Source organism: Lissotriton helveticus, assembly GCF_964261635.1.
Source record: "Lissotriton helveticus chromosome 1_1 unlocalized genomic scaffold, aLisHel1.1 SUPER_1_unloc_35, whole genome shotgun sequence".
In the NCBI taxonomy this organism is placed as follows: domain Eukaryota; kingdom Metazoa; phylum Chordata; class Amphibia; order Caudata; family Salamandridae; genus Lissotriton; species Lissotriton helveticus.
Genome location: NW_027611676.1, coordinates 82,745 through 104,894, shown reverse-complemented (window position 1 = coordinate 104,894; position 22,150 = coordinate 82,745). Strand labels below are relative to the sequence as shown.

At 47.7% G+C, this 22,150-nt stretch overlaps 1 protein-coding gene across 4 annotated transcripts in view; it reads right to left on the bottom strand.

Annotated features, from left to right (window-relative positions):
* LOC144805954 (uncharacterized) overlaps nucleotides 1-22,150 on the bottom strand; it is a 53,865-nt gene that overhangs the window by 22,680 nt on the left and 9,035 nt on the right. For 3 of the 4 annotated variants that reach the window (XM_078672415.1, XM_078672417.1, XM_078672418.1), the window contains exons 2-3: nucleotides 13,875-13,924; nucleotides 11,038-11,156 (exon numbers count right to left, since the gene is read on the bottom strand). The gene's annotated coding sequence lies outside the window, so the exon portion shown is untranslated. The remainder of the gene's footprint in view (nucleotides 1-11,037; nucleotides 11,157-13,874; nucleotides 13,925-22,150) is intronic. The other variant, XM_078672416.1, reaches the window with a different exon arrangement.

Genomic DNA, 22,150 nt, shown 5'->3' with positions numbered 1-22,150 from the left:
CAGAGGTTTGGGCGCAGACCTATGATGCAAAGTCTCAAAAATAACTGAGGTTTTGGTCTGGTGCGTTGTCATGGGAACACACAGCTTAAGAGCCCCTCTGCCCAAGATGTCTTGAAAGGTAAAGATGTCATCCACGGGATATATTCTGGATGGAGGACTGTCCGTCAAGGTCTGAGAATAATCCCTATGAGATCGAGTAGGGGAAGAGGAAGAAGTGGGAGATCTGCGTTCCCTTCTTCTGCTCCTAGACCTGGACCTCCGTCTGCTGGAGCACAACGGGGTGCGCGATTGTTCTCTGGGCCTGGACACTGGTTTGTCTCGAGCTGCTGCCAGCCTGGCTGCTGTTTCCTTGTCTGGCGCCCTGTGATGGAGAGGCCTGTACCATCTTGGTGACAACCTGATGGAGGGCGAATTCTGAGTATCTCTCCTCACAGGCAAACTTGTTGGTGGGGGTGATCTCCTCTGTCCATGCAGCGAACCATCAGGAGAATGCCTGGACCTCTCACTGTTGGAGGAATATATCACTACATCTGGAGATCTATTCCGGTGAGAAGAGTGAGAGCCTGAAGAAGATGATGAAAGGCTCACTGGAGGCAAATTCTCTCTGGAAAGGCTTCTAGACCGGGATCTTGAGCGACTCCGTGATGCCTCATCCGCTGGACCCGTCTTCCTTTTAGCAGGAAGACTCCTGCTCCCAGGAGAATGCTCAGTAGACCTAGAGTGTCTCCCTGAGGTCGTCTCTCCCTCTGCCGCCAACGCCGACTGTGGAGATCTCTGCTGCGACGGCTGTCTGTGACCTGGCGATGGAGATGGTAAACTTGACATCGTAGCTTTCTGGGTCGACGTGGACCTGGGCAGGACCGGCCTCGACACCGATGATGGAAGCTGCTCCGAGGCTAGTTGAACCTCTCCTTGCGGAGATCTATGGCTCGACGTCGAACACCTCTGGGATTCAGATGGAGAGACTTGCCTCGACGTCAGACTTCGGTGTTGAGAAGTCGAAGACATACGACTCGACGTCGAGAGTCGATGCTTTGACGACGACGGAGGATGCTGCGACGTCGAGCGCCGGTGGTGCGGCATCGACGGAGACTGCCTCGAAGTCGAGTGCCGGTGATGATCCGTCGACCAAGTGTGTCTCGACGTTGAGCGTCGGTGGTGAGGTGACGACGGAGTGTGTCTCGACATTGAGCGCCGGTGGTGAGGTGACGACGGAGTGTGTCTCGATGTCAAGCACCGGTGGTGAGACGCCAGAGTGTGCCTCGACGTCGAACACTTATGACTAGGCGTCAACGGAGAAAGCTTCGCCGTCGAAGGCCTATGATGCTGCGTCGACGGTTGACGTCAGCGGAGGTACCTTGGATCTCGACGCTGAAGTCTTCATCATTGAAGGAAGATGACTCGTCTTCGACGTCGTCTTCGTCGCCGCTGGAAGCTTCGACACTGATCCTGACGCCGAAAGTGAACAAGTCGGGACTTCTCTCGACGTCGATTGCGTCCTTCATTTTTTCCGTCTCTCAGGAGGCCTACCTCTTTCAGAGAGGCCATAGATCCTTATCCTCTCTCTATCCTTGAGGGTTCTCCTAGAAAGATTCTTGCAGTGTTCACAAGGGTCTGCAGAGTGTGTCTCACAGAGACAGAGGATACACACAGGTCCTGGCCTTCTTCTTCCCACAGGAAGGGCAGGTGTCAAGAATAGAAGGCATTTTGACAAAAATATTCTTTTTTTGAAAGTCAAAAAAGGCAGCACAAACACTCTAAGCTTAAAAGACGTCAAGTGAAAGTAAAAATTGAGGAAAATCCCTAGTATTTTTTGACAGAAAGTCAAAAAAGGGAGGAGCTGTTAAACCAGGGTCCTGACTGAAGGAGCTGGAAAGAACAACTGTCCTAACTGTCACCCCTGAGGCACGATGGGAAGCCAGGGGTCATAGCTGCCTTAACGGCACGGTGCCAGTTTTATTTGTTGAAAATGGTTTCATTTTCTATGCTTTTGCTTTAACAATGCAGCCTATGGGCTAACAATGTCTATTTATTAGCAATTTTCATGATTTATGAGTATTTTGCTACTTAAAACACAGAGTTCAAGGGCCATTTGACCTAATATGTTTTTTATTTGCTTGATAATTTAGTACATGTATGAGTAATTACATTGTTTAACCTCAGTTTTGGGGCTGCATTGGTGTGAGAAAAAATTATATATGTGCATACATATATGTCGAGCTAGTTATATGTGATTTACATATATATTTTTATAATATTTCCGGGGTCCCCGCATGTGGGCGGGAATATTCAGTGCTTATGACTATTGATGAGGATCCCCTGGAAGAGAACTTGGGTTGTATGGGTTGAACCTGGCCTCTACTCACAAGGTGACCCAAGTATGCAACCTTTCCCTGCCCTATCTTGCACTTGCATGCCTTGATAACGAGGCCTGCACCTCTCAGAGCCTCCAGTACTTTCCTAAGGTGGATCAGGTGATCCTGCCAGGTAGAGCTAAAAACAGCAATATTGTGTAGATATGCTGCACTCAAGGATTCCAATTCAGCAAGGGCTTAGTTCACCAACCTTTGAAAAGTGGCAGGTGCATTTTTCAAACCAAAGGGCATTACAGTGAACTGATAATACCCATCTAGGGTTGAAAATGCAGATATTTATTTTGCTCCTGGAGTCAGACCTATATGCCAGTACTCTGAAGTGAGATCAAACGTACTCAAATACTTGGCTGCTCCCAACCTGTCAATAAGTTAATCTGCCCATGGAATTTGGTATGCATTGCTTTTGGTCACAGCATTCACGCCCCAATAGTCCACACAAAACCTCATTTCTTTCTTACCATCCTGGTTATGAGGCTTGGGGATTAAGACAACTCGGCAGGTCCAGGGGCTCTCAGAAGGCTTTAGAACTCCCAATTCCAGCATCATGCTTACTTCAGCTTTGATGCTCTCATTCACATGTTCAGTCTGCCTGTATATTTTATTCTCGACAGGTAGGCTTTCATCAGCGTCTACATCATGGGTACATCAGCGAGTCTGGCGGGAGGTCAAAAAGAAGAGCCCAGCAAACTGATTTAGGACTTGTCTGCAATCAGTCTCCTGATGGGCTGGTAGGGTGTCTGACAAGACTGCACCTTCCACTGACCCATCTTTTGGATTGCTGTACAGGTCAGGGACAGGTTCACTCTTTGCTTCCTGATCCTCATCTGTAACCACGAGCATGGTCACATCTGCCATGTCATAGTAGGGTGTGAGTCGGTTGACATGAATGACACTATCGGGGTTCCTGTCAGAGCCAGGGTCTACCAGGTAGGTGACCGCCCCTTTTCGTTCTAGGGTAGGGTAGGGTCCACTCCACTTACCTTGCAGAGTCCTAGGAGCCACAGCCCCAAAACCCACAGCATCTGCCCTGGCTGGAACTCAACCATAGCAGCCTTTTAGCATGTCCAGAGCTTCTGGAGCTCTAGGCTGTCCTCAATGTTTTTGCTTGCTTTTTCCACGTACTCATACATCCTGGAGCAAAAGCCAAGCACAGAGTCCACTATATCTGCTAAGGTTCAACAAGAGGTTTCTCCAATCCCTCCTTCACAAGGCACAGTAGTCCCGACAGGAAACCCAAACAGAAGCTAAAATAAGGAGGATCCCACTCCCTTCTAAGGCCCTTCCCAATAGGCAAAAAGCAGGATTAGAAGTAAGACATCCAATCTTATTTTGAGTTTTTCAGGAAGTCCACCAATCATGCCCTTAATGGTCTTGTTAAATCTTTCAACAAGGCCATTACACATAGCAGAGTGGCTTTGGCCACACTGACCAGGACTTATGCAGTGGGGGATTGGAGGTCCCACATTTCGACCCCTAATATTATGCCGTTCAATTGCAACACGCAGCTCGATCGCTCCCTAGTTGGGAAATGTGGCTCTTGGCGGGAATGGTGGACGCAGGTTGTCTTCCAGAGCTGTTAATAGAGGAATCAGGTACACCGAGAGATACTCCATATATTGTGCGACAGGCGGCCAGAGTATGGCAATGGTTTGTAGTGAGAGTACTTAAGCGCGCACCATTCCATAGGGAGCTCCCAATCTGGATATTAAAACCAATCAGGCAGATAGCACTCAGTATGTCCTTCTAGGCATGGAGGGAGGGAGATGCGAGCAATAGGGTGAATTGTACCCAGATGAGACTTATCGCCTTAAACATGCCCGCAAAGAGTTTTGTCTAAGCCAGGGGCAATTTTTACAACATGTGATGCTTGGCATTCGTAACTAAGCACACCTGGCCATGCTTTGCGACCGCTCCGCTGCATACTCAAACCCTGGAGACACTGCTAACCTATGGTGCGTGTAGACACCTAATTATGCATCTTTACAGTACAATGCGATCAGATACAGTAGGCACTACACACGGGTCCGAGAGGCCTGGAATTTAGACTTTGACATTCCAATGGAAGATCAAGACTGGTAGCGGGCCTGTGAACTGACACGCATGGTTTCCAGTAATGCACATTTTCGACTGATACATTATAATTTTCTGCAAAGAACCTACTTAACGTCACAAGGCCTTCATCGAATGGTCGGGTCTTGCCCAGATATATGCTTGCGCTGCAACACTGTGGGGGCTGATTTCTTACATTAACCATGGTCCTGCGATGCAATACACTCCTTCTGGCAACTAGATGTAAAAGAAATGGTGCATGTCACACAACTAAGTATTGAGCTGACACCCAAATGCTGTTTATTAGGCCACTTTAGTTGTCAGAAAGGGTGCATGATAACCTACACATTTGGTCAGTCGCCTATGGTACTGGCATGACATAAAATTGCAATCACATGGCTGCCCCAGCATGCCCCAACGATTGCGCTCTGGCACAGAGATGGGCCTCTTCTTCTACGGCAGACGCTTCTATCTCGTCTTGGTCAGATTCTTCCCCCGAAAGTATGTCCCGAAGGCACATCTTGGGACTCCAGATAGATTTCGAGCTCGGAATCGGACTCTGGAATCGAGAAAGCCTCTTCTTCTACGGAGGACGCTTCTATCTCTTCTTGGTCAGATTCTTCTGCAAAGATATCCAAGAGTGTGTTAAATACTTTGACGCTTCCTCTCTCGTCATCGTGTCTGATGATCGGGTAGAGTCCTCTTGGACCGAAACGACTTACAAGCTTCGCAGTCTTCCTCCTTGTGCTCTGGAGAGAGGCATAAGTTACAAACTTGATGTAGGTCATGCGAGGGTACTTGGCGTGGCACCCAGGACAGAAATGGAATGGAGTCCGTTCCATTTGCAGATGGCTGGCCGTATGTAGCAAGGCCCAACGATTGCCCACAAGGTTTTCTATCCAAAATGGAGAGTTTGTCGATCGATTTGAAACGCAGAGAACAGGGAAACGCGTACCTAATCAATATCGTTGAGGGTAGAGTGGACTGCGCACTGAGAGGAACCAGAGTAGCGGTTTCGGAGCGCAGCAATACACATACAAACCAGTTTGGGGTAAAAAACAACAATGGAGTCAATGCCCATGCCCACTATAACCGAAAGGAGGAGTCACCTTAGCTCGTGACTGGAAAGACTTCTTCGAAGAAAAACAACTTGCAAACATCCGGACCCAACACAAGATGGCACCAAATCAACGCAGTCTCCTCAACCTGCTTCTACACCCTCCGCATGATCTATAGATGGATCCCTACAGACACACGGAAAACCGTCACCCACGCCCTCATCAGCAGCAGACTCGACTACGGAAACGACCTCTACGCCGGAGCCCCGTCCAAGCTCATCAGCAGACTTCAAAGAATACAGAACGCCTCGGCACGCCTAGTCCTCGACGTTCCCCGCCGAGACCACATCACCCCACACCTGAGAGACTTGCACTGGCTCCCTGTCAACAAAAGAATTACCTTCAAACTCCTGACCCTCGCACACAAAGCACTCCACAACACCGGACCAGAATACCTCAACAGACGACTGTCATTCTACACACCCAACAGAGAACTCTCACTGGCCACCGTCCCACGCATCCACAGAACCACCTCCGGGGGAAGATCCTTCTCCCACCTAGCCACCAAGACATGGAACGCCCTCCCTCTACCCCTACACCAGACAGAAGACCCACAGACCTTCAGGAGTCTACTCAAGACCTGGCTCTTCGACCGCTAGCTGCAGCCAACCTCCCCCAGCGCCTTGAGACCCTCGCGGGTGTGTAGTGCGCTCTAGAAATTTTCTGATGATTGATTGAAGATGGCAGGAGTATGCAAAGCATGTGCATCTACAGCACACATGCCTCGAACAGAGGATTAATGGCCCCAAATCTCTGTTTTGGTATCTGGTCATGTTGTTGCTGAGTGTGCCATGTGATGTGACAGGCTATAGTGCTTGGTGTGATTTGGTCATTTTTGACAAGGTGGAGTGCTGAATGGTTAGGCAATTTTTGATTTTATTTGTTTTTGGGATCATGTGTTATAGTGCGGTACCTACCGTATGATGTAAATAAATGACATTGCTTATATACCATAAGGATGTGGGGTGAGTGTTACTAGGGCCGAAGCCTTGCTGATTATATGCAGAATAACAGGTCTGGGAGGTCACTACTGACTAGAGCAGGTTAGCAGCTGCACAGGCCTTGGGCATTGATCCTATTGAGGATAATATGTGACGGGCCACTAGTGACTGGAGCTGGCTAGCAACAACGCTAGCCTCTGGTATTCATTACAGGCAGGGTAACAATGCATGTCAATATTGACTGGACCTGGTTGGCAGTAGAGTTAACCTCTGGTTTTGAATATTTGCAGGATCTAAGGAACAGGGGTCACTACTGACTGGAGTTACCTAGCTAGATAATAGCTCTCAGGGGGGCAATACTGACTGAAGTTGGTTAGTATGATCACTAGTCCCAAGGTGCTACTAATGACTCAAGTTGGCTAGAATGATATCAGGTCCCAGGGGCCAGTACTAACAGGAGCTGGCTGGTAGGCTTACATACAGGTCCAAGGGGCCACTACTTACTGGAGCTGGCTAGAAGAATAACAGGCCCAAGGGTGGTGGGGTGCGAGTGGCACCAGTGACCGGAGTTGGCTAGAAGCATTGACGACCTTTGGTATTGATTAAATGCAGGATTCCAGGTCACAGGAGGCACTGCTGAATACAGCTGGATAGCAGCAGTGGTGGCCTCTAGGAAGAATGAATTGAGAAAGCATAACCGGATATACTGGTTTCTTTAATACCGATAATTGGTTACACATGAATGCCACAACGTGCATTGATATATTACATTATCAAATTACAATATTCTTGTATTAATTTGATGTGACTGTTCGCCTTAATATGCCTGCAAAGTTACATGATTCTATTAGGGCTCAGAACCATTTTATTTAGTGATGTCCATCTGCACACTTTCCTGCATCTTGTAGTAAATTGAATATGTACGGCTATGGGAAATTCGGCCGCTCCTTGCTACGCTAACATCTACATGAAAGTATTTGAAGAGTCACATATACTGAGCCAAAGCAACTGGATACAACATGGCAAACTGTACCTACGGTACATTGATGACGTCTTTTTATTATGGGAAGGTTCCACTGAAACTCTGGTCAACTTTCTGGAATCATGGAACAATGTCAATCAACGTATTCAGTTTACCTGGGAGTACAGTGATAAATGTGTCCACTACTTGGATGTGGAAATACATCGAGACCCTAATGACTGGTCAACAACCATATATCGAAAACCCACGGACAGGAACTCCATACTACATTACAGTAGTTTTCATCGACTTAGCCTCAGGAACAACCTACCCTTTGCTCAGCTTTTAAGAGTAAAACGTATAGTTTCCAAAGATCACGAATGTAAACAGGCCCTTAAAAACACCCTGGAGAGACTTAAAGCACGTGGGTACCCCACACCCATCTTGGATCTAGCCATGGAGAGAACTGATAAATGTGTGAGATCTCAACTACTAAAACCCAAACCAAAAAAAACCACTGATCGCATGGTTGTAGTTTCAAAACACTCAAAGTTGTCGAATCAGTTTCAACACATCATTCGGAAACACTGGCCCATACTTACAATGGAACCTGATTTCAACGGTATATGTAACCAATCTCCAATGTTTGCATTCACCAGAGGCCGTAATGTCAAAGAACTATTGAATAAACCCATGTCTATCACCACCCCTTTGGTTTATAATGGCTTGAAACCTTGTTATAATTGCAGTAATTGTGGGAACTGCATCCCTGGCAACAGAACTACTCACCCCATGAAAGGACATGTCATAAAACTGAAAGTGAACGCTACATGCAACACCAGCAATGTCATCTATATGTTGAAGTGCCCTTGTGGCAAGTGTTATATTGGGCACACGGAGAGAAAAATCCGTGCACGCATTTTGGAACATAAAAGCAATATACGGACATTCAACTCGAAATCCAGTGTGGCTACTCACTTTATGGAACAGAGACACAGTGTTGCCCAATTGAAATTTCAAGTACTCGAACAAGTCAAGATAACCATGAACAACAAGAACACGTTGTTAAAAAGAGAAAACTTTTGGATCCGCTTGATGTCCACCATGGCACCGCATGGTCTTAATGACCGGATGGAATTTTTGTGCTATCTGTAACTTACTTATGTACTCTAATTTGGTTCATGAACTTGTGTTTCAGCACATGTAGGTTTTGTTACCTTAATGTCACAACGTTTCTCATATTGCATGTTATTTTGACTTTCTTTGGCTTTATTCACCGTTCCAATATGGCCCCCACCTTGGCTATCACCCTTCCTTAGGCTACACCTGAGTTGTAGTCCCTCGTTCATTTCCGGTTTAATCGCGGGTCACCTCTGGGTTTTGTTTGCGCTCACATCGGCTTTCCTGACAGTTCACCGACTTGACGGCTCTTGGCGGAGCTTGTTCAACGTTTGCATGAAGTAAGTACCTGAGTTGGGACATATTAGGCGGCATGTTATTTTGGTTTATTTCGATTTCAGAGCACGGTGTTTTTAACATTCACTGACCCTGAGTTTCCATCACGCACTTTGGTTCTTCTCCGACTTTTTACCGCAGCGGGTTACACGAGGTTTTGTTACAACCGTTTCTACTCACCGGGTGATATAACAGTGTCGATAGTCTGAAGCCATGACTGCTTGCACCGTTACTAAGCATTATTCTTATTATCTTTATTCACTTGGACACACTACCTTTTTGATGTATAAGTTCGTGTTGCATGATATTTCACGTTTTTTCACAGTGTGCACGACGCATGTAATTGAGTATAACTCATTTTTACACCAAACTGAATCGTTTTTATTTGGATTGTTTTCATAGAGTATTCCCCTGAAGAAGGGCTTGGCCCGAAATGCATCGGGATACGTGATTATGTGTTTGGAACATACTTACTGTTGGAATGATATTCGTTTGGATTACTACCTTGATTCTCACTTTCAAAATCATGAATAAAATGTGAAAGCTGATGAATACCTCACATTGAATCAACACTCTTAAATTTTTGTTTAAAAAGAACTAGACCTTTTTGGTCTCTACCGTTGTGCGCAGAGGTGCTCTCTCAACTGAGTGAGCTTTGTATGAGTACCTTGGTTTTCACACTGCCGGCGCAGACAGTGTTTCCTCTGCTGCACACTCATTGTCTAAAAGACACTACCCTGATCACCCTCAGCTGTGCGAGCTCCTGTTCAATTTAGTAAATTGAATATGGACAAACAGAAGTGTTATTTCCAGAAACAGTGACTTCTGCAGCTTGTCTGTGTATCTTTGATCTGCACCTCATGGACTCCTCACATTCCTCTCGAGAGAAGATCCTACCTCCTACTCATTAGTGTTTTTTTCAGTAGCTGCTTCTATCACGTGTTCATGTTTCATTGACTTGTATTAGGAGAAAAGTGTATAAAAATACATGGGGAGCATTAGCATTATATACTCCAACTTGCTTTAGGGTGGATGCTCTCGTCCATTGCAAAGACAATTGTCACTTGTTAGTTTGCTTGGCCTTTTGCTATTTTTGCATTAAATGTATGATAGATTTGTTGGCCTCCCGGAGTGTTGTGTTTTATTTTACATAGCACAAGAGATGCTGAGGAAAATGACAGTCCAGTATACACATTCTTCATATAAATCAACTCTCAGTATACTGTTCTGGAGGTTCAGTCCCACAGACATTATCTCTAACTGAACGCAGGAACCCTAGGAAGCATGTGCTTTTCAAACCAGTTGCCCTCTGATGCGGCGTCCTCGTTATTGGATAAGTCAGTATGTCCTGAATTTTAGGAGGGTTACCGTATCTAGTGCACCCTGTTAGACAGCGCTCACCTGTGGCAGTAAGATGTTAATAGACACCTTATCACCTATGCACGGTGCAGGGCTTTGAGTTACAGAGCTCCTCACCCTGTGGAGAAGATTAGGTCACATTTACCCATTTTCCCATATTTGGTCCTGATGAAATGCCAACAGATTGCTCCATGACTACACAAGGCATGAAAAACGTTGACCTGAAGTATAGACCCCAGCTTACCAGCAGGTCCATAGGTATTCTAAACTTTCACACAGTGATAGGGGCCATTAGTTCCTCAATTTCTCTGCCACTGCTTTTAATCTCAACATGGACGAGGAAGATCACATTAACTATATTGTGGCAACTGGTCGATAGTTGATCTTATATTCAGGCTTTCACCAATCTCACATCTTATGACACAACATCCTCTGTCCTACTATGCTCATCCGGCATACTTAATAAAAGATCTCCGACAAAGTGCCCTCTGGTGGTGCCCACCAGGCATTGTAGCGCCGCATGTCACCATCAGGTGAGTGAACGCAACTTGTCTTAAAAGCACCTGCTTCCTAGGGTGTCTGCATTCAGTTACAGATAATGACTCTGGGACTGAACCTCCGGAACAGTATTCTGTGATTTGTTTGTGTTTTATTTTAACAAATGTACATAGCAGATATTGGCGCTTGCTTGTTTCACAAAAATTATTGGATACCTGCCTCAGAGTGCACTTCTTACAGACGAGTATAAGGTTATCATGTTGCTGCTACAAGCTCCTTACCTGTGCGAGTTATCGGGAACGATGCAGGGGCAGACCCAAACCAGCCACACGTGGAGATCAATGACAAATACTGAAGAATTAACAGAGCTTCCAAGCTGGTGACCATTACTTAATTGACCCTGAAAATAAAAGAAGTTTTTAGTATTCTGGTGACTCATGACCATAAAAACAAAGGTTATAAATTCAATATTATGTCAAATACTTAAAAAATGGAACTGGATGTGCTGAATCGATGTTGCCCCAGGTCATGCGTGACACCTTACACCACTATTGCTTATGGGACTTGTAGTTTTGTTTTTCTCATTAAAAGGATGGGTTCTAAAGTCCCAGTGTTCTAAGCGATGTTAGTTAAAATCAGAGGTCTGAGTGAGGGTGAAGCAGGACACTGCTCTGCTTAGCAGTGAGATGAATGACAATTCCTCAGCCATTCCATTTTTTGACAGACAGAGGCTCGTTGGCCGTTCGTATTTTCTTGCAACGAGAAAGAAACCTGTTTTGCAGCTTGTGTCAACTGAAGAGATAAAACGCTTGGGTGTGTTTCATTAACTACTGACAAACATGAACAATCAAGAACATGAGTTTATGGAAAACTATCAAGCACCCAATCAGAATCAGCCGCCCTTCACACCCGGGAATTCTTGAGGCTTTGGAGAGAATGAATTGCACGGGGTATAAGAGGAACACTACATCGACTCAAAGCTCACTTCTCAGGGATGTACTGAAATGCCAGCCTCATGGCACACTTAGCCAGCTCTTCACCTCCTCCTCCTCAAACGGTTGACCAGCTATCAGGGCAAATGAGCCTGCAGCAAAGCCTCGCTGGCTTGGTTCCACACCGGACCAGGCAATACTCCTCCAAGTCAGCAAGCACTTTGTCGAGCCAGTCCTAACCCCACATGAATGTTCCCCTTCACAACTATTTTAATGGTACTAAGTTATGTTTCTGCTAAATGTAGGAGTCAAAAAGTGAAAGATTTTAGTAGGAAGTACTGAAAGATAAATCATGAAGTTTTTCAATATTTCTGAGTCTGCCACAGTACACAGGAGCATTATTTCTCTACAGCAGCAAATCATGTATGTGCCCTGTAGAAAGCTTGTTGGAATGAAACATGGAATTTATTGCAGCCTACAATTCATGCAACAACATAGAGTGCAAGATAACTTGTGTTATTATTCCAGCAGAACGAAATGCCATTCCTAATGTGTACGTCATTTTAAAGACAAACCCAGAAAAATGTGTGGTCAGTGTTGTTCTTCTGTCTGTTAAAAGACAATCTCCATTAATGTGTTAGGATATAAAATACTATGAGAAATCCTACTCTATGGCAGGGTGCTGCCTGCCACTATATTGCAGGTTACTTCAAACATAATCTGATTTATACATACATACTCCAGGGTGCTGCCAGCTATCGGGTCTGCACACAGCAGTCTGGAGCCACTCAGGAAGGATATAAGCTCTTCATTTCATCTTAAGCCCTTATGTTACATGCACAGCCTGATGGGTCCGGAGAACTTTATCCTCGCTCTAACTGCACCGAGAAGATAGACGTAGCCCAACATAGTCTGTGTTGTGTGCTGGGTGATGCCTGGCATCTTATTATTCGTTGGCGGATGGATGAAGCTCTGATAAGAGCTACTACAAGAAGAGCAGAGAAACAGGACCACAGATCGCCACAGAGTGATAACTGCCCAGAAGCTGAAGAAATAACTGAAACAGCAAACCTCCTACACCCTGGAGATTCTCCAGAGTAAGCAAATGATAGTAATGAAATGCAAACTGCAGCATTAAGGTCACTGTAACACTGGGCAGGGGACGGGAGGAAAAGAACCGGATAATGTTGAGTGGTGGCGTAGTGAACTAACGTCCTCCCCCTCTCTGCCTCATTATCAGCATGACTCGAACAGGGGAGAAGCCTGTTCCTGGGAACTAGCCGACGAATTGGATGACGCCCCCTTTAACTGGAAGACACACAAGTACGCAGCTCCTTCCCCTGATGACGACGCGGGATTCCTAGTGGGTAAAAACACAGAAGAAGTTGTCGTGGCATGTGACGTCACCGACCGAGGATCGAGAGTGGGAGAGCGGCCCGGAGGAGCAGAGAACGGAGCTTTTGAAGGCGAACCCGAGGACGACAGGAGTAAGCCAGGAGGCCACTGGATCCGTGAATCGCCGTGCCACACTCCCGAGGGAGGAGTGTGGCTACAACAGGTACGGCAGCGTTTTGCAGGCTGGGTAGGAAGACGGGGTTCTTCTAAACGGTAGCCGCGTGTGTGCCAGAATATCTGCCCAACCTTTCTTTGTCCTCACCGTGTAAATATACCCCTCCTCACCAGTAATCAAGCCTCTGCACCCTCACACGTTTAATAAAGTGTTTAGCACCTTAGCACGGGTGTCTCCTGCACTTGCCCGGTTCCCTGTGGGAGAGTCCAGATAGAGTACATATCCTGACGATCTGTACCTGTTTCTTTTCCCTGGCGGAGTCCAACGAGGAGTTAGGAAGAACGGAACATCCCCTGAAGTCTGCTTCTTAACCATCTGGAAACAAGACCATAACCAGACACCATCACGGACCCCAGAGCTTTTCAGAGAGACACCCTGACAACCCGCCATAAAAAAACATTTTCCAAAATAAAACCTTACCTACCCCGAACTGGTGTTAGGTCTCTTCTTGATCCCACGCCACAGTCACACACTACAACATCTTTCCCTTTAAACCGAAGATAACAGCCTACAATAAAAAACTAACCAAAAAGCAACAAAACTAGAAAATGCATTTCCAAAAGCTGCAAAAGAGAAGCTGTTAATATAAATGAACAATATTAAACGTTGTTGGTACCTTAGTAATGTGCTTGCTTCTGGCTTCACTCCATCTGCAGCAATAACGCTCTGAAAGGAGAAATTACTGCTGTGAGTCTCAGAGTCTTCAGTATTACTGGTCTCAGTCACGAAGACTGTGGTGTCGGAAGATAACTTTCTCTTATTTGGCTTCATAGATCCACCAGTCATGCCATCGCTATTAGCAGACAGGCCACTGTCAGCAGCATCATAACTTCAGGCAGACCAGCAAAGCGGATCTCACCACTCACATTGGGTGAACAGACTCATCTCTGCTACATACATCCACTCTGTTCTCAAATTTGCTTGGGGCTGCCAAAATGCAAAGAGCTGCAATATATTCGCCAAACTTTCCTGACTACCTTGTTTTAAAAAGTTGTGACATTCAAGCGTGATTCTTGGTTCATCTCCAAGCTGAATTTTTTAGAGGTTCTATTGCCACACAATACTATTCCCATATTCCAGTTTGTCCACAGGGTGGTTCAAGCCTGGTAGGTTATCACCTGTCTGTTTTGCAGATAATTTCAGATAGTTTCTGTAAGAAACTGAATTAATATTTACGGTAGATGAGGAACAATCACAACCGTTGTCAGAATGAAAGCCATTCAATTAACCTAGGATCAACCCCTGATACCTAAGCACGGAACAGGCAGGCTTAACTTAAGGTAATATGTCAAATATTTATGCAGAAACCAAAAAAGTAAAAATCAAAATGCAAAACAATAAAAAACCCAAACCAAAATAGAAAAAAAAGTAAAATGTATTGAACTAAATGACACTAAAATGACAAAATCCAATAAGGGGAATGAGATATGAACTGTAACGCTGTAAGAATCACAAGGTGCCAATGGATGAGGGGCCCGGGCATGGATTAGTCTCTCTGGAGCTGACTGCAAAGTCTGAGTGAACTTGTTCTCCCTGTTCAGCAGGAAGTCACTATACCGGAGGAAGGGCTTTAAGTGGAATGAAAAACCTTGTGATGACTCCCAGAGGGACGTGGTCGACGTAATGAAGGGCGTGGCTTAAAAACCCAAACTGAAAATCCATGCTCTGCATAGTGTGTCACCCCACTGGTATTTTGCTGCTTCGCCATTCCATCCATATACAACAAGTAACATTACATCTACTACAAGCCAGGACTATTGGCTTTGTCAATGGTTATTAGTTGCGTAAGATAAATACGCAATAGCGATGGCTTCAAAGCTTGAGGGGGGCTGCTAAGGGTGAGAGTGGGCTGCGAGAGGTGAGAGAACTGTAGCTGGTGTGAGAGCAGCGCTGCAAGGGTGTAATGGGTGACCGTCCTGACTCGTTCAGAAGCGGTCGCTCCCACACACTCCCTGGCCACTTGAGTATCTTAGCGATATATTGCTCACTGCTGCATTGCTTTTCATAGCTTTTGTGCCTGATTATCATAGCAGCGCTGTACTCGCATTGCCTTAAAAGCTGTTGTGCTTGGAGGAGCTACGCTAGCAACCAAGATGGCCGCATAAGCTCCCGGCTCCGTCGACCTCCGTCGCTGGCGGACATATCCTGAACTTAATCCTGACCTCCCGCCAGACTCCAGTGTGTCTGAATCGTCTCTGAGTCCAGGAGCGCAATCCCGGAGTCTTTATCACCTTTTTTGACGAAGTTACACCGTCTGCCATTTTCGGGCCTCCTCCAGTCTGTGAGCCGGGGCCTCGAGTACTGACCCAGCCGGGTTTCAGTTGAACAACATCAGCCGCGGATACCTGGCAGGGTCCGGTCTCATTGGAGTGACACGAATTCTCGATCCTGGTGGTGGTCTCGAGTCCCTGCGTATACTGGCCAGACGGCGACGAGACGTGGATGCCGCAGTGAGTGGGGGTCCGGTTCCTGGGACCCTGCTGCAGCCCTCGGGGTCCGCGGGGGGGCCCCCGCTCTCGGCAGCGGGGTAAAGAGCGCACAGTCTGAAAGTCGCCAGTCGCCTTCGCCCACCTCACTCCAGTTGGTTTCCCCGGAGTAGCCGGCCTCTGGGGTTGATGACCTGCTTTGTCATCGATTAAGCGGAGATGGATCGGACGACGTGTGGACCAACACTGGGGACCGTAATGGCCGCCATCGGGGCTCTTCACTGGCAAATGGAGGCTGCTCTCCACAACCTAACCGTACGCATCGAGACTATTTGTTCGAGACCGGACCCTAGCCCAGAGTCAGACCCGCAACATATGGTGACCCCCGCGAAGTTTGATTTTATCCGGGAGGAGAACCCCGAGCATCGTTCTAATCTGACGCCTATTGTATCTACGCAACTACAGCGACCCGCGACTGGAGCCCCTGACCAGCCAGCGAGCTCGACAAAGTCATCGCCCTCACAGGACTTATTTCTTTCTTCGTTTCTGGAGACCTCCATCGATATTCTTTGGATTGACTTTCGTATTCCTGATAGACTTCGAGACTTGACTCTTCTGACACTTTCATGCTATATTGATCTTCTCCCCTTTCTACAACGTTTTGACTCTTTTGCTATTGTGTTGGTCCTATCGGAGAGGGTTTGTGTGATGGATCGTAGAGGCCAGGGTTGAACTTGACTGCTTTAATTCTGTACAGAGACTTCCTTTGACACTGCTGGGTGGTATCGGTGGGAGTGAGGGCCATATGGGATTCTGCTTTTCTGGCTTTGGTGTACTGACTGTGTTCGACAATGGGATTTGCTGCCTCTGTGATATCTGGGGCTGGGCGGGATGGTCTTTTCTCTCTTGGTGATTTCCCTATCAGTTTGCTTATAAGCCTGCTTTACCTCTCTTAGTACCATGGTGGGGAACATCTGCTCGCGGTGGGGGGGAGGGGAGTCCGGGAGCCCGCATTATGTCGTAATATATTCCTCCTCCGTCTTTTCCCTTCCTTGGGGTGTAGTTTAGGGGGGGACAGGCACACTGCTAGTGGGGTTAGGTCGTAGCCATCTGCAGGGGTGCAGGGTGTGGGGTTGTGGGGGGGGGTTTATTTTTCCTTTCTTTTGTTCTATGACCTATCTTTTTCCCTTTTCCCTTCTCCACAAGAGATGTGGCATATTCTCCTGAGCCTGTTGTTATGCATATTCGGGTGTCGAGTGTCTATTTTTATATCCTGTATCCTTGGTGGGCAGGTTCTGATAATGTTTGCTTATGATTATTTGTCTTGTATTGTTTTGACCCAGCTCCGGCTGGTATTGATACTTTCCAGATGCCTACAATTGTATTGTATTTCTTCATTTCATCTGCCCGTTCGCCACTGTAATATGTTATACCAACGATACCCGAAATGTACATTTCTACTCTTGTGTTATAATTAATAAAAATATATATAAAAAAAAAAAAAAGCTGTTGTGCTTGACTTTGTGCCTGATTATCATCGTAACGCTGTGCTCGCATTACCTTTAAAAACTGTTGTGCCTGACTATTATCATAGCGCGGTGCTCGCATTGCCTTAAAAGTTGTTGTGCTTGACTAATACCATAGCGCTGTGCTCGCACTGCCTTTATAAATTGTTGTGCCTGACTATCATCGTAGCGCTCTGTTGCCCATTACAACCATTGCATTGCTCGCATTAATTGGTAAATTAATTAGTTACTGATTGTGCCAGTGCCACTGCCCATAGCTATACTCCTCATTGTGCCCCAATCTCGTCCTCTTTTGCTTTTGTTTTCTGCTGCCATTTTGTTGTTGTTGTGCCTCCTAGCCCGTCTCTCCCCCCCCGCTCCCGCCTCCCAGCTGCTCCTCCCTCCCTCTGGTAGTTCAGGATCGTCCCGTCTGCTGAAGCGCTGTGACCGTCCTGACTCGTTCAGAAGCGGTCGCTCCCACACGCTCCCTGGCCACTTGAGTATCTTAGCGATATATTGCTCACTGCTGCATTGCTTTTCATAGCTTTTGTGCCCGATTATCATATTAGCGCTGTACTCGCATTGCCTTAAAAGCTGTTGTGCTTGACTTTTTGCCTGATTATCATCGTAACGCTGTGCTCGCATTACCTTTAAAAACTGTTGTGCCTGACTATTATCATAGCGCGGTGCTCGCATTGCCTTAAAAGTTGTTGTGCTTGACTAATATCATAGCGCTGTGCTCGCACTGCCTTTATAAATTGTTGTGCCTGACTATCATCGTAGCGCTCTATTGCCCATTACTACCATTACATTGCTCGCATTAATTGGTAAATTAATTAGTGACTGATTGTGCCAGTGCCACTGCCCATAGCTATACTCCTCATTGTGCCCCAATCTCGTCCTGTTTCGCTTTTGTTTTCTGCTGCCATTTTGTTGTTGTTGTGCCTCCTAGCCCGTCTCTCCCCCCCCCGCTCCCGCCTCCCAGCTGCTCCTCCCTCCCTCTGGTAGTTCAGGATCGTCCCGTCTGCTGAAGCGCTGTGACCGTCCTGACTCGTTCAGAAGCGGTCGCTCCCACACGCTCCCTGGCCACTTGAGTATCTTAGCGATATATTGCTCACTGCTGCATTGCTTTTCATAGCTTTTGTGCCTGATTATCATATTAGCGCTGTACTCGCATTGCCTTAAAAGCTGTTGTGCTTGACTTTTTGCCTGATTATCATCGTAACGCTGTGCTCGCATTACCTTTTAAAACTGTTGTGCCTGACTATTATCATAGCGCGGTGCTCGCATTGCCTTAAAAGTTGTTGTGCTTGACTAATATCATAGCGCTGTGCTCGCACTGCCTTTATAAATTGTTGTGCCTGACTATCATCGTAGCGCTCTATTGCCGATTACTACCATTACATTGCTCGCATTAATTGGTAAATTAATTAGTGACTGATTGTGCCAGTGCCACTGCCCATAGCTATACTCCTCATTGTGCCCCAATCTCGTCCTGTTTCGCTTTTGTTTTCTGCTGCCATTTTGTTGTTGTTGTGCCTCCTAGCCCGTCTCTCCACCCCGCTCCCGCCTCCCAGCGGCTCCTCCCTCGCTCCGCCCCCCTTCACTATCCACTTATGACAGATGCACTTTCGCGCAGCGTTCACGCGCAGCGGACACGCCCTATGCGCGCTGAAGGTGCGCCAAAGGTAAGCCCGTCTATGCCCGTCCGCGCCTGGACCACGCCCAGCGCCAAACCCCCTGGCCCTCGCAAAATACACTCCACCCGCATTACGTACGACACCGCTACCCTCTCAGCACTTAACCCTGGCCGACTCCCAAACTGCTACCAAGCCGCCCCAGGACACACCCATGGACCCTTCACCTGCCACTCCTACAAGTTCGACAACACCAGAACCCACACCAAATCCACAAACTCCAAACAGAGCTCCGACACTAACCACCTGAAGTGCATCCTGCTCAACACCCGCTCGGTCCACAGACACGCCATTGAACTTTGGAACCTACTAGACACCACATCGCCAGACGTCGCCTTTCTTACAGAAACCTGGATGAACGCCTCATCAACGCCCGACATCGCCATAGCCATCCCGGACGGCTACAAGATCATCCGAAAGGACCGCATCAATCAAACAGGAGGAGGCATCGCCATCTTCCATAAGAACACCATCCGCATCACGACCAGCTCCGACGATACCCTCGCAGCCGCCGAACACCTTCACTTCCAGATCCACACCGACCCCAAGACCACACTCAGAGGCACCCTCATCTACAGACCACCAGGACCCCGCAAACAATTCAGCAAAGACATCACTGACTTCATCAGCCCACACGCCCTCCCCTCCGAGGACTACATTCTACTGGGAGACCTCAACTTCCACCTGGAAAAGAACAACAACAGCAACACCACCACCCTTCTGGACAACCTCGCCAATCTCGGACTCAAACAACTTGTTGACACCCCCACCCACTATGCCGGGCACACGCTCGACCCAATCTTCACCTCCAGCAAGCACATCTCCTTCAATCACACCACAACTCTCCATTGGACTGACCACAGCTGCGTTCACTTCAACTACAAAAATACTACGACCCACTTCAACTACAAAAAGACTACGACCCACAACCACCCACAACCAATTCCCCGCTGAAACTGGAACAAAATTACCACCGACCAGCTCATCACATCGCTTCACCAAAACCCTCCTGCCAAATCATCGGACCCAAACCAAGCAGCCACCAACCTCACACAATGGATCACCCACAGCACTGACGAATTAGCACCCTTGAAAAACCATCAAATCAAGCAAGGCAGCAAAAAAGCCCCCTGGTTCAATGATGACCTTAAGAAATCCAAGAAGATATGTCGCACCCTCGAGAAAGCCTGGCGAAAATACCCAACCACTGACAACCTGGCCACCTTCAAGAACGCCACCCGCAAACACCACCAACTGATCCGATCCACCAAGAAATCAGCATTCAAGGATCGACTCGACAACAACGCCCGCAACAGCAAAGAACTATTCAACATCGTCAAAGAGTTAACCAACCGCACCGCCGGCACCAACGACATAACTCCCTCCCAAGACCTCTGCGACTCTCTAGCCTCGTTCTTCCACAACAAAATCGCTGACATACATAACAGCTTTGGAGACCAGTCCACCCCACCCACCTCCGAACTAAAACCCCCCTCCAACAACCTTTGCGCCTGGAAACCAATCACCACTGAAGGCACCATCCGCCTGATGAACTCCATCCACTCAGGATCGCCAACTGACCCATGTCCCCACCACATTTTCAACAAAGCAGACTCCATTATCGCACCCCATCTCCGAGACGTCATCAACTGCTCCCTCAACTCCGCTACCTTCCCGGAAATCTGGAAACATGCCGAACTCAGCGCCCTCCTGAAGAAACCCACAGCAGAACCCACTGAACTTAAGAACTACCGCCCCATTTCGCTCCTCCCATTCCCTGCCAAAGTCATCGTGAAAGCCGTCAACAGTCAGCTCGCCGCCTTCCTTGAATCCAACAAATCCCTCGACCCTTCACAGTCAGCCTTTCGAGCCAAACACAGCACCGAGACCGCCCTCATCGCAGCAACAGACGACATTCGAACTCTACTGGACAACGGAGAAATAGCTGCCCTCATCCTACTTGACCTCTCCGCAGCCTTCGACACAGTCTGTCATAGCACCCTTATACAACACCTCAGCAACGTCGGAATACAAGGAAAAGCATTGGACTGGATCATCTCGTTCCTAGCCGGAAGAACCCAGAGAGTCCGCCTCCACCCTTTTAGATCAGAGGCCACCGAAGTCATCTGATGCGTACCACAAGGATCATCACTCAGTCCCACTCTCTTCAACGTATACATGAGTCCCCTCGCAACCATCGCGCACCAACACAACCTCAACATCATCTCCTACGCAGACGACACCCAACTGATCCTTTCCCTCACCAAAGACCCAAACACCGCCAAAACCAACCTACACGAAGGGATGAAAGAAGTAGCCGAGTGGATGAAGAACAGCCGTTTAAAACTGCTCATCTTAGGATCATCCCCCTCCGCCTGGGATGACTCATGGTGGCCACCGGCTCTGGGAAACGCACCCATACCAACGGACCACGCACGCAACCTGGGCTTCATCCTGGACTCCTCCCTCTCGATGACCAGACAAATCAACGCCGTCTCATCATCATGCTTCAACATCCTACGTATGCTCAAAAAAATCTTCCGTTGGATCCCCACCGAAACAAGAAAGACGGTCACCCATGCACTGGTCACAAGCCGACTGGACTACGGAAACACCCTTTACGCCGGAACCACAGCCAAACTACAGAAAAAACTCCAACGCATCCAAAACGCCTCAGCCAGACTCATCCTAGACATCCCCCGCCAAGCTCACATCTCCGGGCACCTGAGAGACCTTCACTGGCTCCCCGTCAACAAGAGAATAACGTTCTGTCTCCTCACCCACGCACACAAAGCCCTCTACGAACTAGGATCCGAATACCTCAACACGCGCCTGTCGTTTTACACCCCCACCCGCCAAATGCGTTCGACCAATCAAGCCCTCGCCGCAATTCCACGCATCCAAAGATCCACCATGGGGGGGAAGATCCTTCTCCTACTTAGCGGCCAAGACCTGGAATTCTCTCCCCACCTACCTCCGCCTTACACAGAACCACCTCTCCTTCAGAAAACAACTAAAAACTTGGATATTCGATAAGTAAAGTACCCCCCCTCCCTCAAGCGCCTTGAGACCCTCTGGGTGAGTAGTGCGCTATACAAATTTTAAACTTGAACTTATGGGTGCTGCGAGGGTGTGATGGGCGCTGCGAGGGTGTGATGGGCGCTGCAAGGGTGTGATGGGCGCTGCGAGGATATGAGAGGCGCTGCGAGGATATGAGAGGCGCTGTGGGGTGGTGAGAGGACGCTGTGAGTGGTGCTGCTGGGG